This window comes from Macaca fascicularis, chromosome 16 (assembly GCF_037993035.2).
Source record: "Macaca fascicularis isolate 582-1 chromosome 16, T2T-MFA8v1.1".
Classification (NCBI taxonomy): Eukaryota; Metazoa; Chordata; class Mammalia; order Primates; family Cercopithecidae; genus Macaca; species Macaca fascicularis.
In genome coordinates, this window is record NC_088390.1 from 21547509 (window position 1) to 21562053 (window position 14545).

At 42.9% G+C, this 14545-nt stretch overlaps 1 long non-coding RNA gene across 1 annotated transcript; it reads left to right on the plus strand.

Moving 5' to 3' along the window:
* The first annotated feature begins 6372 nt into the window (after window positions 1–6372).
* Window positions 6373–13738, plus strand: LOC123569420 (uncharacterized). Its single transcript, XR_006693099.2, has 3 exons — window positions 6373–6727; window positions 12355–12447; window positions 13380–13738. It is a non-coding gene; the product is annotated as an uncharacterized lncRNA (long non-coding RNA).
* Window positions 13739–14545: the final 807 nt, after the last annotated feature.

A 14545-nucleotide genomic window follows, 5' to 3' on the forward strand; every position in this document is an offset into this window, starting at 1 on the left:
TCCAGTTTTTGGACAGGTAAAATGGGGAAACTCTAAGGAGAGTTTATACGTTTTAAAAGCCCATGCTGTAGCAGGCGAGTGATAACAGGCTTTAATCTTTTTAAAGTGTGCCGTGGTACGGGATATTGGCGTTGAGTGGGGTAAGGGTGATTAGGTTTTAATGAGATGGTAAGGGGTGTATGATCAGTCGCCAAGGAGGGAGTAGAGGTGTCCTATACTTGTGGGTTAAGGTGGGGGGATACGAGGGGAGGATGTGAAGGAGGCTTTGAACTGGGGGAAAAGGCAGCAATGAGGTGTGGCTGTAGGCTAGGAATAGTCAAGGAAGCAGATAATTTAGTTAAAATGTCTCAGCCTAATAGGGAACTGGGCAGGTGGGGATAACTAAAAAGGAGTGCATAAAAGAATGTTGTCCAAGTTGGCACTAGAGTTGGGGAGTTTTAAGAGGTTTAGAAGCCTGGCCATCAATACCCACAACATTTATGGAGGCAAGGGAAACAGGCCCTTGAAAAGAAGGTAATGTGGAGTGCGTAGTCTCCGTATTGATTAAGAAGGGGACGGACTTACCCTCCACTGTAAGAGTTACCCAAAGCATCTGTGATGGTCCAGGAGGCTTCTGAGGTGATGGAGCAGCGTCGATCTTCAGCCACTAAGCCGAGAATATCTGGGAAGGAGTCAGAGAGCCCTGGGCCAGAGCTCCAGGGGCTCTGGGAGTGGCTGCTGGGTGAGTTGGACAGTCCAATTTCCAGTGGGGTCCCACACAGATGGGACACGGCTTAGGAGGAATCCCAGGCTGTGGGCATTCCTTGGCCCAATGGCCAGATTTCTGGCACTTGTAGCAAGCTCCTTGGGGAGGAGGTTCTGGAGGAACCCCTGGCAGCTGTGGTTCAGGCATTTGGAGTTGTGTGCTGGAGATGTGGCTGGGGTTTGTCTCACAGTGGAGGCAAGGAATTGCAACTCAGAAATAAGTTGCTACTTGGTTGCCTCTACTCTATTATTGTACACCTTGAAGGTGAGGTTCATTAAGTCCTGTTGTGGGGTTTGATGGATGGAATTTAATTTCGGGGGTTTTATTTAACATCAGGAGCAGATTTGGTAATAAAATGAAATGCATATTGAGAATAAGACGACCTTCTGACCTTTCAGGGTCTAGGCCTGAAAAGGGTCTCAGGGTTGCTGCTAAACGGGCCATGAACTGGGCTGAGTTTTTCATATTTGATGTAAAAGAGCCTAAATGCTAACTGATTTGTAAGAGGTCAGATAAAGAAAAAGGAACATTAACCTTGACTATGCCTTTAGCTCTAGCCACTTTTTTAAGAGGAAATTTCCGGGCAGGTGGGAGAGGGCTAGTCTCGGAAGGAAACTGTAAGCCAGAAACTGTAAGCCAGACCGGGTGTGAGGAGGGGAGGTGATAAAAGGATTACAGGGTATTGGAGTGAAGGCTAAGGAAAAATTGGGACCTCGCTCGGCCTGGCGAGGAGGGAAGAGGTCAGATGGGTCTGTAGAAAAGGAAGATTAGAAAGACTCAGCAACGCTTGGGGTTGGGACTGAGGGGACAGGTGGGAGGGAAAGAAGGAAGATTTGGGAGGAGTTGCATTGGGAACAGAGACTAGGGAGGGACTGGATGTGTAAAAGAATGCCTGGACGTCAGGCACCTCAGACTATTTGCCCATTTTATGACACAAATTATTTAGATCTTGTAGGATGGAAAAATCTAAAGTGCCATTTTCTGGCTATTTGGAGCCATTGTCAAGTTTGTATTGGGGCCAAGCGGTGTTGCAGAAGAAGATAAGGCGTTTCGGTTTTAGGTCAGGTGTGAGTTGAAGAGGTTTTAAGTTCTTGAGAACACAGGCTAAGGGAGAAGAAGGAGGAATGGAGGAGGGTGGAAGGTTGCCCATAGTGGAGGAGGCAAGCCCAGAGAAAAGAGAGAGTAGAGATACAGAGAGAAGGAGTTCGAGGGTTCTTGCTCTCCAGAAAAGCGGGAAAGGGGTCGGGGAGCAGAAATAAAGTATTGGGGTACAAAAATAAGAGATCGGAGGGCAAAAATAAGAGGGGGCACAAAAATAAGAGGTTGGGGTTCTTGCCCCTCCCCCAGAAAAATAAGAGTTTGGGGTGCAAAAATAAGAGGTCGGGGTTCTTGCCCCTCCCCCAGAAAAGCAGAGAAGGGGTAGAGAAAGGGAGGGTAGGGATTGGGGTGCTTGCCCCTCCCCCAGAAAAGCAGTGAAGGGGTAGAGAAAGGGAGGGTAGGGGTTGGGGTGCTTGCCCCTCCCCCAGAAAAGCGGAACTTGCCGCTTAGGGTGAAGGACCAAGGCAGGTGTCCCCGCAGCGTGGTCAGACATCCCTGAAGTGGTCAGACATCCCTGAAATGTGGGTGAGTAATCAGAGAGGCGTCCCTGCAATGATTAAACACCAAGGGAAGGCTGCCTTCCCCAGTCCATGACCGGCACCGGCGTTTTGGGTTCCACAGATAAAACGTGTCTCCTTTGTCTCTACCAGAAAATGAAAGGAATTGAAATTAAGAGAAGGGAGAGATTGAAGGGTGGTGCCAAGATTGAAAGGAGACAGACTGAGGGATAGTGAGAGAGGTTGCAGAAGAGAGCAAAAAGAGGCCGCTTACCCGATTTAAAATTGGTGAGATGTTCCTTGGGCTGGTTGGTCTGAGGACTAGAGGTCATAGGTGGATCTTTCTCGGGGAGCAGAGAGCAGGAGGACAGGGGATTGATCTCCCAAGGGAGGTCCCCTGATCCGAGTCACGGCACCAAAATGTCATATGTGTCCATGTGAAGAGACCACCAAACAGGCTTTGTGTAAGCAATAAAGCTTTTTAATCACCTGGGTGCAGGTGGGCTGACTGTCTTTTTGGACTCAGTTGGCCTGCACCCAGGTGATTAAAAAGCTGTGGTGTCCTCTTTGTTGTGGTGACTCAAGGTTAATGGATTTGGGGCTGTGCTGGATGTGCTTTGTTAAACAAGTGCCTGAAGGCAGCATGCTTGTTAAAAGTCATCACCATTCTCTTAATCTCAATTACCCGGGGACACAAACACTGCAGAAGGTCACAGGCAAGTCTGCCTAGGAAAGCTAGGTATTGTCCAAGGTTTCTCCCCATGTGATAGTCGGAAATATGGCCTCCTGCGAAGGGAAAGACCTGATGGTCCCCCAGCCTGACACCCGTGAAGGGTCTGTGCTGAGGACAATTAGTATAAGAGGAAAGAAGGCCTCTGGGCAGTTGAGATAGAGAAAGGTATCTGTCTCCTGCCTGTCCCTGGGCAATGGTGTAAAACCAGTTCTATTTACTGAGATAGGAAAAAACCGCCTTAGGGCTGAAGGTGGGACGTGCTAGTGGCAATGCTGCTCTTTATGCACTAAAAAGGTTTATGGAGATGTTTGCATATGCATATCAAGGCACAGCACTTTTCCTTAAACTTATTCATGTCACAGAGATCTTTATCCATATTTCTTTCTGCTGACCTCCCTACTATGATCCTATTGTCTGCCCACTTCCCTTTTTCCCAGATGGTAAAGATAATGATCAATAAGTACTGAGAGAACTCAGAGACCTCTGATGGCGCGGGTCCTCTCTATGCTGAGCACCAGTCCCTGGGCCCACTTTTCTTTCTCTATACTTTGTCTCTATACTTTGTCTCTGTGTCTCATTTCTTTTCTCAAGTCTCTCATTCCACCCAATGAGAAACGCCCACATGTGTGGAGGGGCGGGCCACCCCTTCACCATTTGGGTGTGTGCCCGGCTAATTTTTTGTATTTTTGGTAGAGATGGGGTTTCACCATGTTAGCCAGGATGGTCTTAATCTGCTGACCTCATGATCCACCCGCCTTGGCCTCCCAAAGTGCTCAGATTACAGGCGTGAGCCACCGCGCCCAGGCTTATTTATCTTTTTGAGACAGGGTTTAGCTCTGTCACTCAGCCTGGAGTGCAGTGGTGCAATCATGGCTCACTGCAGCCCCAACCCCCAGGGCTCAAGTAATTCTCCTGCCTCAGCCTCCTGAGTAGCTGGGACCACAGGCACGTGCCACCACGCCTGGCACATTTCTGAGACATCTGAAAAGATGCTCAACACCATATGTCAGTAGGGAATTCAAATTAAAACAACGATGAGATACCATTACACATCTATTAGACTGGCTTGAATGCGAACACTGACAACACTAAACGCTGGTGAAGAGATGGAGCGACAGGAACTCTCATCTATTGTTGCTGGGAAGGCAAAATGGTACAGCCACTGTGGAAGGCAGTTTTGCAAGTTCCTGCCAGACTGAACATACACTTACCATATGATCTGGCAAAAAAAATTTTAAAAATATATTTTATATACTTAAAATATATATATTTAAAATAATTTATTTTTATTTTTTGTAGAGACAGTCTCCCCACGTTGCCCAGCCTGCAGAATCTATTAATTTTAAAAGCATTTTAAACTCTTGAACAAGAAATTATTTGAAGAGTAAAAGATAAAATGATAGAGAGTATTGATTGGTAAATTCCAAACATTGTATATTACATAATTTGGATTAATTTTAAATTCCAAAAAGTGAAACTTTAAACATTTTTAAAATTTCCTAATCTCAAGTCAATCCATGTTCAACACATTCAAGAGCCGATTTCAGAGGAGAAATAAGTGGTCAACAATTTATTAGGTTTTGACTTTGTTTGTGAATGGTGATTTTTTAGGCTTTGTTCCTTTCTTCTTAGGGTATTGACTAATATTTTATTAAGCCAGAGAGACAGTAAATTAGAATTATCTGTCCATTTTATCTGTTATAAAGATTTCCTCCAAATTCATTTATCTAATTTTTTTGGTTTATTTAGTCGGGTGTGGTGGCTCACACCTGTAATCTCAACACTTTGGGAGGCTGAGGTGGGGGATCACCTGAGGTCAGGCTTGGAGACCAGCCTGGCCAACATGGCAAAACCCCTTACCTACTAAATGTACAAAAATTTGTTGGGTGGCCGGGCGCGGTGGCTCACTCCTGTAATCCTAGTACTTTGGAAGGCCGACGTGGGCGGATCACCTCAGGTGGGTAGTTGGAGACCAGCCTGACCAACATAGAGAAACCCCATCTCTACTAAAAACACAAAATTAGTCAGACGTGGTGGCACATGCCTGCATTGCCAGCTACTTGGGAGGCTGAGTTAAGAGAATCATTTCAACTGGGGAGGTGGAGATTGCGGTTAGCCAAGGTCTCGCCATTGCAGTCCAACCTGGGCAACAACAGCGAAACTTCATCTCAAAACATAACATCAACAACACACAGCCACAACAACAAAACAAAATTAGCCAGGCATGGTGGTGCACCTGTAGTCTCAGCTACTCGGGAGGCTGAGGCAGAATAATCGCTTGAGTCCAGGAGGCGGGGGTTGCAGTGAGCTGAGATTGTGCCACTGCACTCCAGTCTAGGATGAAAAACAGTTTTTGTTTTTTTTTTTTAAACTCATTTTTTTAAACCATTTAGATATATAGGATGCTTATAGATAACTACCAAGATAAACAAATAATTACCATATCAAGGTTCTAAATTTTAAAAAATCTTTCTTCCCTTTGTTACTTTTAAGTAGCCTATTCCAGGCCGGGGGACGGTGGCTCAGGCCTGCATTCCTAGCACTTTGGGAGGCCGAGGAGGGCAGATGACGAGGCCAAGAGATGGAGACTATCCTGGCCAACATAGTGAAACCACGTCTCTACTAAAAATTAAAAAATTACCTGGGCGTGGTGGCGGGCGCCAGTATAGTCCCAGCTACTCTGGAGGCTGAGGCAAGAGAATGGCTTGAACCAGAAAGTCCCAGGTTGCAATGAGCCGAGATCGCGCCACTGCACTCCAGCCTGTTGACAGGGGGACAGGGGGAGACTCCTTCTCAAAAAAAAAAAAAAAAAAAAAAAAGAAAGAAAAAAAGAAAATAAGAAGCCTATTCCAGGCCGGGCACGCTGGTTAACGCCTGTATTCTCAACACTTTGGGAAGCCAAGGTGGGCGGATCACCTGAGGTCAACAGTTCGAGAGCAGCCTGGCCAACATGGTTAAACCCCATCTCTACTAAAAATACAAAAATTAGCCCTGCGTGGTGGCGGGCGCCTGTAATCCCAGCTACTCGGAAGGCTGAAGCACGAGAACCACTTGAACCCGGGAGGCGGGGGTTGCAGTGAGCCGAGATCGCGCCATTACATTCCAGCCTGGGGAAGAGAGTGAGACACCGTCTCACACACACACACACAAAAGCCTATTCCAAAAGAAAAATAATGAAAATATTTATTTCTTCAGACGTTTCCCGGGTCGGATTCCACCCAGATTGACCTCCTGCTGGCCCTGAGAATGCACTGACTCCACCCTTGGCCTCAGGTCACGGGTGGAGCCTTTGGCCGATATGCGCATGCGTACTCCGAGGTCAGGCGGCCGTTCCGGAAGCCTCGGCGGTGGGCTGCGGCGGTGGGCTGCGTGCGCGGTCCTCGTGGTCACCCGCCTATTTCTTGTAGGCTTTTAGGACTCTGGACTTCACTTCTCAGAGGTGCCTGCGGTCCTGACTGTTCAGTCTTGGACTACATATTCCACCGGCGACGGAGAAATCTTGGACCTCTGGCTCCATCTCCCGGACCTCTGGCTCTGTCTTCCTGACCTCTGCGCTGCCCCTGACCTAGTCCCACCTGAGGAAGAAGGTGGCGCGGGTCTCTGCGGGAGCTTCTGCAGCCCCAGCCCGCAACCTGTGTGGGACCCTGCGTGGCGGTAAGAGTGGAGCTGCAGGAGACACTCAGAGAGTGGAGGCCTTGGGCGCAGGCTGAGCTTTTCTCCCGCCTCCTCAGGGCCCGGGGGTGTTAGAGCTGCGGAGGAGGGGGCTCATCTCTAGGGAGACAGGTGGGGAACGTCTCCTTTGTGACGTGGGGACTGAGAAGGGTGTGTGAGTTTCTTGTGTGACTGGAACATAGAGTGAGTGTCCTTTGCAAAGCCTGCTTTGCTGTAGCTCTGTGGTGTCAGTGACCCGTGGGTCCAGGGTCTCAGTTTCCCTGTCTCCTCTGAGCCTAGTATGACTGCCACAGAGAAATGATGGAAGCGGGAAATCAGATACTGAGCCTTAGATGAAGGTTCCCAGTGAGAAGAAACATAGGATGGGAAGCTTAGAGCAGGAATTGCCCTAAAAACGATGTGATAGACTCTGTTAAAGAAAAAAATATTCAGTCATACTTGTTAAAGCATGCAAAGGAAGACCTGATTCAGGATCATCGTAATAGGTATTGAAAGCACAGCAGTGAGATTTTGCAATGGGTACAAGAGATTGGGTTCAACTCCAAATTCAGCATGAAGGAGTGGGAACTTATAGTCAAGGAGCAGGTTAGGGATCACTGAAGGACGAAATACTGAGAGGAAATGTCTGGGATAAGTATGATTCTGGATAAATGCACCTGTTGGGATTCTTTTTGGAGAGAACTGGGTGATAAGACATCATCACCTGGGGGGATGGTGGGGGATGAAGATATGGGGGCAGAGGGTGCCTGCTAAACTGGCTTAGAAGGGGTCTTTGCTATTTTTGGATTTTACAGTGAAGTGGACAGATGGCCCCAGGAGAAGGTATAAGAGCCTGAGTAAAGTTTGGTCAGGCAGAGTTTGTGTAGGACTCCTTCCTAGAAGGCTTGTACACTCTGCCCCCATCTCCCAATTCTTGGAGTTTCATTTATGTGTTTTAAAAAACGGGCCTTCTACAATTCTGACCCCAAGAACCTGCAGTGAAGGATGATTGGAGATTCCATCCACCATACTTCCTTCTGGTTATGTGTATGAAATTATGCACCTGTAGCCTTGGAGGGGGAAACAAACACTATTTTAAGGTGTTTTTGATCATTCCGTTTTGGACTTCTTTAGATCAAAAGCAACAGGAATATGAAGTCAGTTATGATGTGTCCTTGCAAATGAAGGAAGTGAGCCAGAGTGTAAGTGTTTCTGAAATAGGAGTTCTTAGTCATTGGGTCCATTGACTGTTTTTATGGGCATACAGGGCACAACAATCCCCCTGAAGCTCTATATACATGTTTGTTCATTTGCATTTTTCCAAGGTTCTATCGTCCAAATAATTTAGACTTGAGCTTTAGATCTGGAATCAGAGGGTTATACCTTTGAATGGTTTTGCAGAAAACTAATGATCAAGATTATGAGAAAGGTTAAGAAAATCATACAACATCTGTGGGATTGGACATTATATTGATAATAAAATTTATGTTTATAAATAATTTGTGAATAGCTGTATATCATGTATCAGAAAAACAAAACATAATAAGAATTTGTCATTCACAGAAAAATGCCTATGATCTCACCTTCAACAGGATTCATAGTTGTAGGTCGCAGTTCTCAAAAACTATCTATGCAGCCCATGTTTTAAAAATGGAATTTCACAAAACCTTTTGCAAGGATTGTATCTAATATGACCATTTAACTTGTTTTTCAGAAAAGAATAGAAGGGGTGAGGCCACATTTATTGAACTTCTAATATATATGCAAAATCATGTGGTCTCTTTTCTGTATCTTTTCTCATTAAATGTGCAAAGGCCATTTCCCTGTTAATTAAGGGAAAAATCTTTATAGTGAAATGTTTCTAATTATGTAAAAGTGGCGCAGCTAAAGTTGATTCAAGAAAACACAATGTTACATGATTCTGTCACATTGATTTCTTTTTAATTCTAGGCCTAGTATTTAGGTTTCTTTTAATGACAAAAATGTACCCTAGTCCCATAATGATAGTTTTAAAAGTTTAATACTTTGAAATGTATTGATATTCTATTTGTAATGATGGAATTAAGGCAGGCTCATTGCAAAAATGTCATTACCTAAGGAAGTTACGAGGAAGACAGAATAACCCCAAATCCCCCCTGCCCACAGAAAATCACTTAAAAAATGTTGGTGTATGTGTTTCTGATTTTCATGTATCTGTGTAGTTCTGTCATTGCAGAAGAGAATTAATAGAGACACAAAGACTGCAACTGTTAGTTTGAAAATGGAATCTACCTTAATTGTTACTGTTAAACCAAAATTATGGTATGATATTGCTTTGGACTGAGCTTCTGCACTAGGCTTCAACAGACTAGACCAAACCAAAATGAAGTCACTCATACTAAATGCCACATTATCACACTGCAATTTTAAGTGGGCAGATAAATCTCAAAACAAACCTGTTTTTCCTGAAAACAGGAGATTCCAGTCTAAATAACTTGATGTTCAACAATCCTTATTTTTATTTTTATTTAAAAAAATTTTCTTAAGTGTTCCTCTCACCTCAGCCTCCCATGCAGCTGGGACTACAGACAAGTGTCACCAGGCCTCAGTTCTTTTTTCTCTAGTTCTGTTATTTGTTCGTATCTTATACAAAACCCACTGTATTGCAGAACGGCTCTCATTCTGTTTTATACAATGGAGGCTGCCTCATTTGTGAGTCCCAAATAAAAGCTCATGAGATCTATAAGTCAATTTATTGTAACTTTGTCTTTTGACATGGGTTTCCATATATCTGTGCATCTTAGGAGGAGAGGGAAATACCAGGGACCACCTGAGGTGAAAAACAGTCACATATTTACACCTTTTAGATATTGAAAACGTCATCTGACACTCAAGAGGGCACAAATTAGGAAGTAAGATATCCTCCCAGAGTTAATATTTTATGCTGGGCTCATGTCTGTAAAATCCCAGCACTTTGGGAGGCTGAGGTGAGTGGATAGCTTGAGCCCAGGAGTTTGAGACCAGCCTGGGAAACATGACAAAACCCCATCTCTATAAAAAATATAAAAATTAGCTGGGCGTGGGAGTGCTTGCCTATAGTCCCAGCAACTTGGGGAGCTGAGGTGGGCGGATCGCTTGAGCCCAGGGGGAGGCACAGGCTGCAGTAAACTGTATTTGCGCCACTGCACTCCAACTTCGGCCACAAAGTGAGACCCTGTCTCAAAAAAAAAAAAAAAAAAAAAAAAGAATGAATAATTTAGAGATGCAAGATTACTTCAGAGAAAAAGAGCAGTAATGTATGATTTCCAGGTGTCTTGCAAGTATGAATAATATTTCCAAAGACAGCTTAAATACTGTAAAACATAGGTATTGTAATATTTACAAGTATTTACATAAATGCTCATTTCTGCAGAAAAATAAGGTTCACTATCATTAATTTAGCACTGTGTTGGATCCTGTTCATTGAACATGTGTATGAGGCTGTAGGGTGTTTGCCTTGTTTTCTGTAACATCCAGGGAGTAAGGAAAGGGGCATTTTCTCTTTACCTATCTGAAAATCTTTTTTGCTGTTGTTTTTAAAGCTAAAGTTTTTTTTTTTTTTGGAAGATCAATATTTTCTCATAGGTGAGCCTTGAAATTTGTAAAATTGGAATTAAAAGAAAGAGAAACCTACAAAGCACAAACTGTAAGAAAAACAGGAAACAACAGAATTAATTTCCTTTTATCATAGTAGATTAATGGACGGGTGGACATTCTTATCTTCAGTGATGAGACATTATTATGCTAGCTATCATGTACTTGTTTCTATGGATTATCTCGATTAATCTTCAGAACTGATGTGTAGTGAGATGGGGAAACAGAGGCACCAAGCTGTTAACATCTCACAATGCAGAGCTCAGTATCACTTCCTTAAAGGCCGACAAGACAGCCTGTTTCCTTAATTTTACCAGGATACCACTTCATTTATGCATAGATTTTTAAACCTTTTTTTTTTTTTTTTTTTTAAAGAGACAAGGTCTTGCTCCGTTGCCTAGGCTGGAGCACAGTGGTGTGAACACTGCTTACTGCAGCCTCAACCCCCTGGGTTCAAGCAATCCTCCTGCCTCAGCCTTCCAAAGTGTTGGGATTAAAAACCTGAACCACCACACCTGGCCTAAGCCTGTCTTCTTTACTGAGTAATTCATCCTTGATAGTATTTTTCATCGATTATATATTTTAACATCAATCTTATTTGTAATGGCATAAGGTTGGGCGCGGTACCTCACACCTGTATTCCCAGCACTTTAGGAGGCCGAGGCAGGTGGATCACCTGAGGTCCAGAGTTCGAGATCAGCCTGACCAACATGGAGAAACCCCATCTCTACTAAAAATACAAAATTGGCCGGGTGTGGTGGCACATGTCTGTAATCCCAGCTACTCAGGAGACTGAGGCAGAGAATTGCTTGAACCTGGGAGATGGAGCTTGCAGTGAGCCGAGATTGTGTCACTGCACCCCACCATGGGGGTAAGAGCAAGACTCGTCTAAAAATAAAAAATAAAAAATGCCTAGAAGCAAGTTTAGTTTTGTGGGGCTGGGCATGGTGTCTCATGCCTGTAATCCTAGCACTCTGGGAGGCCTGTGTGGAAGGATCCCTTGAGCCCAGGAATTCAAGACTAACCTGTGTAACATAGTGAGACCCCATCTCTCAGAAAAAAAGAAAGAATCAGACTTCTCTTAAGTGCTTCTGCTATGCCATACCTGCAAATTGTAGTATTGAGGGTGGGACGATCACCGAAAAGAAGAGTTGCTTCCTTTAAAATATTCATAATCTATCAAGGAAGGTCACATCTAAATAGGAGTGAGTTTAAGGCAGTGTGTGATAGAGCCTACTTCAAGAGATTTAGGTGACCTACCTGCTGATGTCACATAAAACAGACATCAGTCTGACTATGGCGATAGTCAGGCTGTGGACAAATTTTACTAAGTCTATGGGATCTGCATGGTGATAAACAGGTTTTATAGTCTATCTTTTATACCTTGTAGTTGTCACTCTAATGATATTGGATGGAAAACAAAATTAATTGCAGAGGGAAATTCAGCCGCTGTCTGGAGGAAATCCTGACCAACCTGTCAGGTTTAGAAACAAAATAAACCCTTCTGTCAAGATCTGAAATAAAACTGTACTGAGACCATCATCAATTCATAGAGGAGATGACTCAGGGCCAATTCCCCATACTGTTGGAGACACAGGTCCAGCACCCCTGAGAACAAGTGATAAAATGAGTTGAGGTTTTGGGATCCAAAGGATCCCACAGAATATAAGCCATGTAGTAAAATGAGTTTAAATTTAGAGTAAAAAAGAGGTTTTTTGAAATCCTCACCTTAAATTTTGAAAGAAACACCTGAAGTAACTTCAAACAAACATACATATTTCAAGTTGCTATGTCCATGGTTACAAAATTATGAAGGAAATGTTAATAAGGAAAAACCAACATCCAATTTAAAATCTAGGAAATGCTGATTATTAACCTCTGATTATGGAGAAGTTGCTAAGCAGAGGCTTATTTTACTTCTCCTTTAGCTTTACTTAGTTGTTTCATTTGTTTCATGTATTGACTGAAAACTGAATATACAGCAATTTATTTACTTATTTAAATTTTTTGAAATTTAGAGATGGGATGTCACTATGTTGCTCAGGATGGTCTCAAAATCCTTGATTCAAGCAATCCTCCTACTTTGGGCTCTCAAAGTGCTGGGATTACAGGTAGGAGCCACTGTGCCTGGCTGACAGTGATAGATGTATAATAAGCAAAATTAAAACCAAACAAAAACTGTAAACACTGTTATAACACGGTCATATAATTTCCAGGCTTTTTCTGTCTCCTGTTGGATGATTATCTGTTTGTCATTCTTCTCTCTGTATGAATGTATGTATAGTTATATATCTTACAAAAATAAATGTATCGGTCAGTCTGATTTTTTCCATTGACATTAGTTTAGAATATTGTCCATGTCCTTAAATACTTTTATGAACTTCACATTTAATGACTCCTTTGCATTCTAGGACACTGATAGTCTATTCTATATTTACCTAGGAATTTGCATGAGGAAATTCAGCAGCCATCTGGAAGATATCTTGACCAACCTGTCAGGTTTAGAAACAAAATAAACCCTTCTGTCAAGATCCAAAATAAAACTGTATTGGAAAAAAATAGGAATCTTTGCTAGGGTCACAATTCTGAGCACTTGCCATCCAACTCCTCTATCTTGACCAGTTTTGCCCAGTCTCAAGACTAAAGAGAGATTCTGGTGTGGATCATGTGCCCTGTCTTTGGCCTTGAAGATGGGAAGGGAAGTAGGTGCATCTGCTCAGTGCAGGACAGAGCTCCCTCATCTTAGGTCCACATCTGCCTCACCAGAATAGTGCATTGGCCAGAACATTTCCTACTGAATTCTCTGGGTCTAGCTTCAGTGATGATATGTTTCTGTTCTGTGACTCTGTATAGGTGAGAAATCTGGGAATTTGGGGAAGAAAGTAGCTATTCCAGAACTCTAAACTTCCCAAATTGTATGTGATGGGAGGCGGTTTGGAACCTAGAATGGCAGCATAGGACAATACTGTTACCCCGAGTCCTTTGGGGGACACTGAAGTCCTGTGGGGAGCACTAAAGATCTCAAGATCTTCTCCTCTTTCAGGTCTGGGTTCTCCCAAATCTGCTTCTCTGGTAGAGAAACCCTGAGCACTGATTGACTCTTGCTTGTCTAAAACAATGGCCTGTGTAAGTCAATACTTCTTTCCATGTTGATGTGTATATGTTATTTTTTGGGCCGTGTAAGTGTTGTCATCATCTTCCCTAAAGATATTTACCATGAGAAAGTGCTCAGTTAACCAGTTCCTCAGTTCTTGCTCTTCCTGTCAAATGTATGCCATATCACCTGGCATCCTCCCTCTGTGGGCCGCTGTAAATTCACCAGCACTCCTGTCATTATTGACCAAATTACTCAATGTCCTCTAGGTGCCCATTTTTCTATTTTGGGCAGTGATATGTAGGAAAGCAGTCAAGTTCTTTGATGTACAGATATACACATTTCAGGTCAGTTTTGTCATTTGTTGAGGCCAAGGCAGTGGTTCCATTTGACCATTCATGAGAAGTCTTTGAAATTTTCCAGATACCTGAGTTTTTCAGCTAGGTAAAGTGGAAAATGGCATTGAAGGATCTAAATCTTCGTGTAGGGTAAAATCACATGCTTTGTGTGAATTAGTCTGTTGGATTGAAACTTATAAACACAGAGGTCATGGATTTGGATAGAAAACCCTGAAAAATAAATACCATAAAATAATGATGTTACGTGCCCAAGAATCCTTTTGTCAAAAGAAAAAAATGCTTATGGTAAGATTTGACATAATGAAGTATGTGATGCTTAAAGACATTATTAATTTTATGAATAGTTTTCTAAAATTGAGACTGTATACCATATTTTAGATAAAATGTCTAATGATTAAATTTTTATATTCCTTCCAAGTGAAAATATTCTCAATTAGCACACATTCATTGAGAATTTATGAGGCAGATACCTCTTGGTTATTATATATGTAATAAGGATTTAACAGAACTTTATTAATTTTGTCATTTTCAAAAGGGTCAGATATTTAAGAAGTGTCCCAAAGCAGGCAGAAAGTTTTTTTCTGTGTTGTAATCTTCTTCAAAAATATGTAGACATTTTGCTGAATTCCCCTCCCCTGATAGCATAGATTTCTAGTCTATGCACTGGTTATATTGCCCTTCTGCTGCAATGCAGTCTTTCATTTTCTAAGTCTTTTCTTTAATTTCCCCAGTAATATGTAGTAGGTTTGCTGTTTC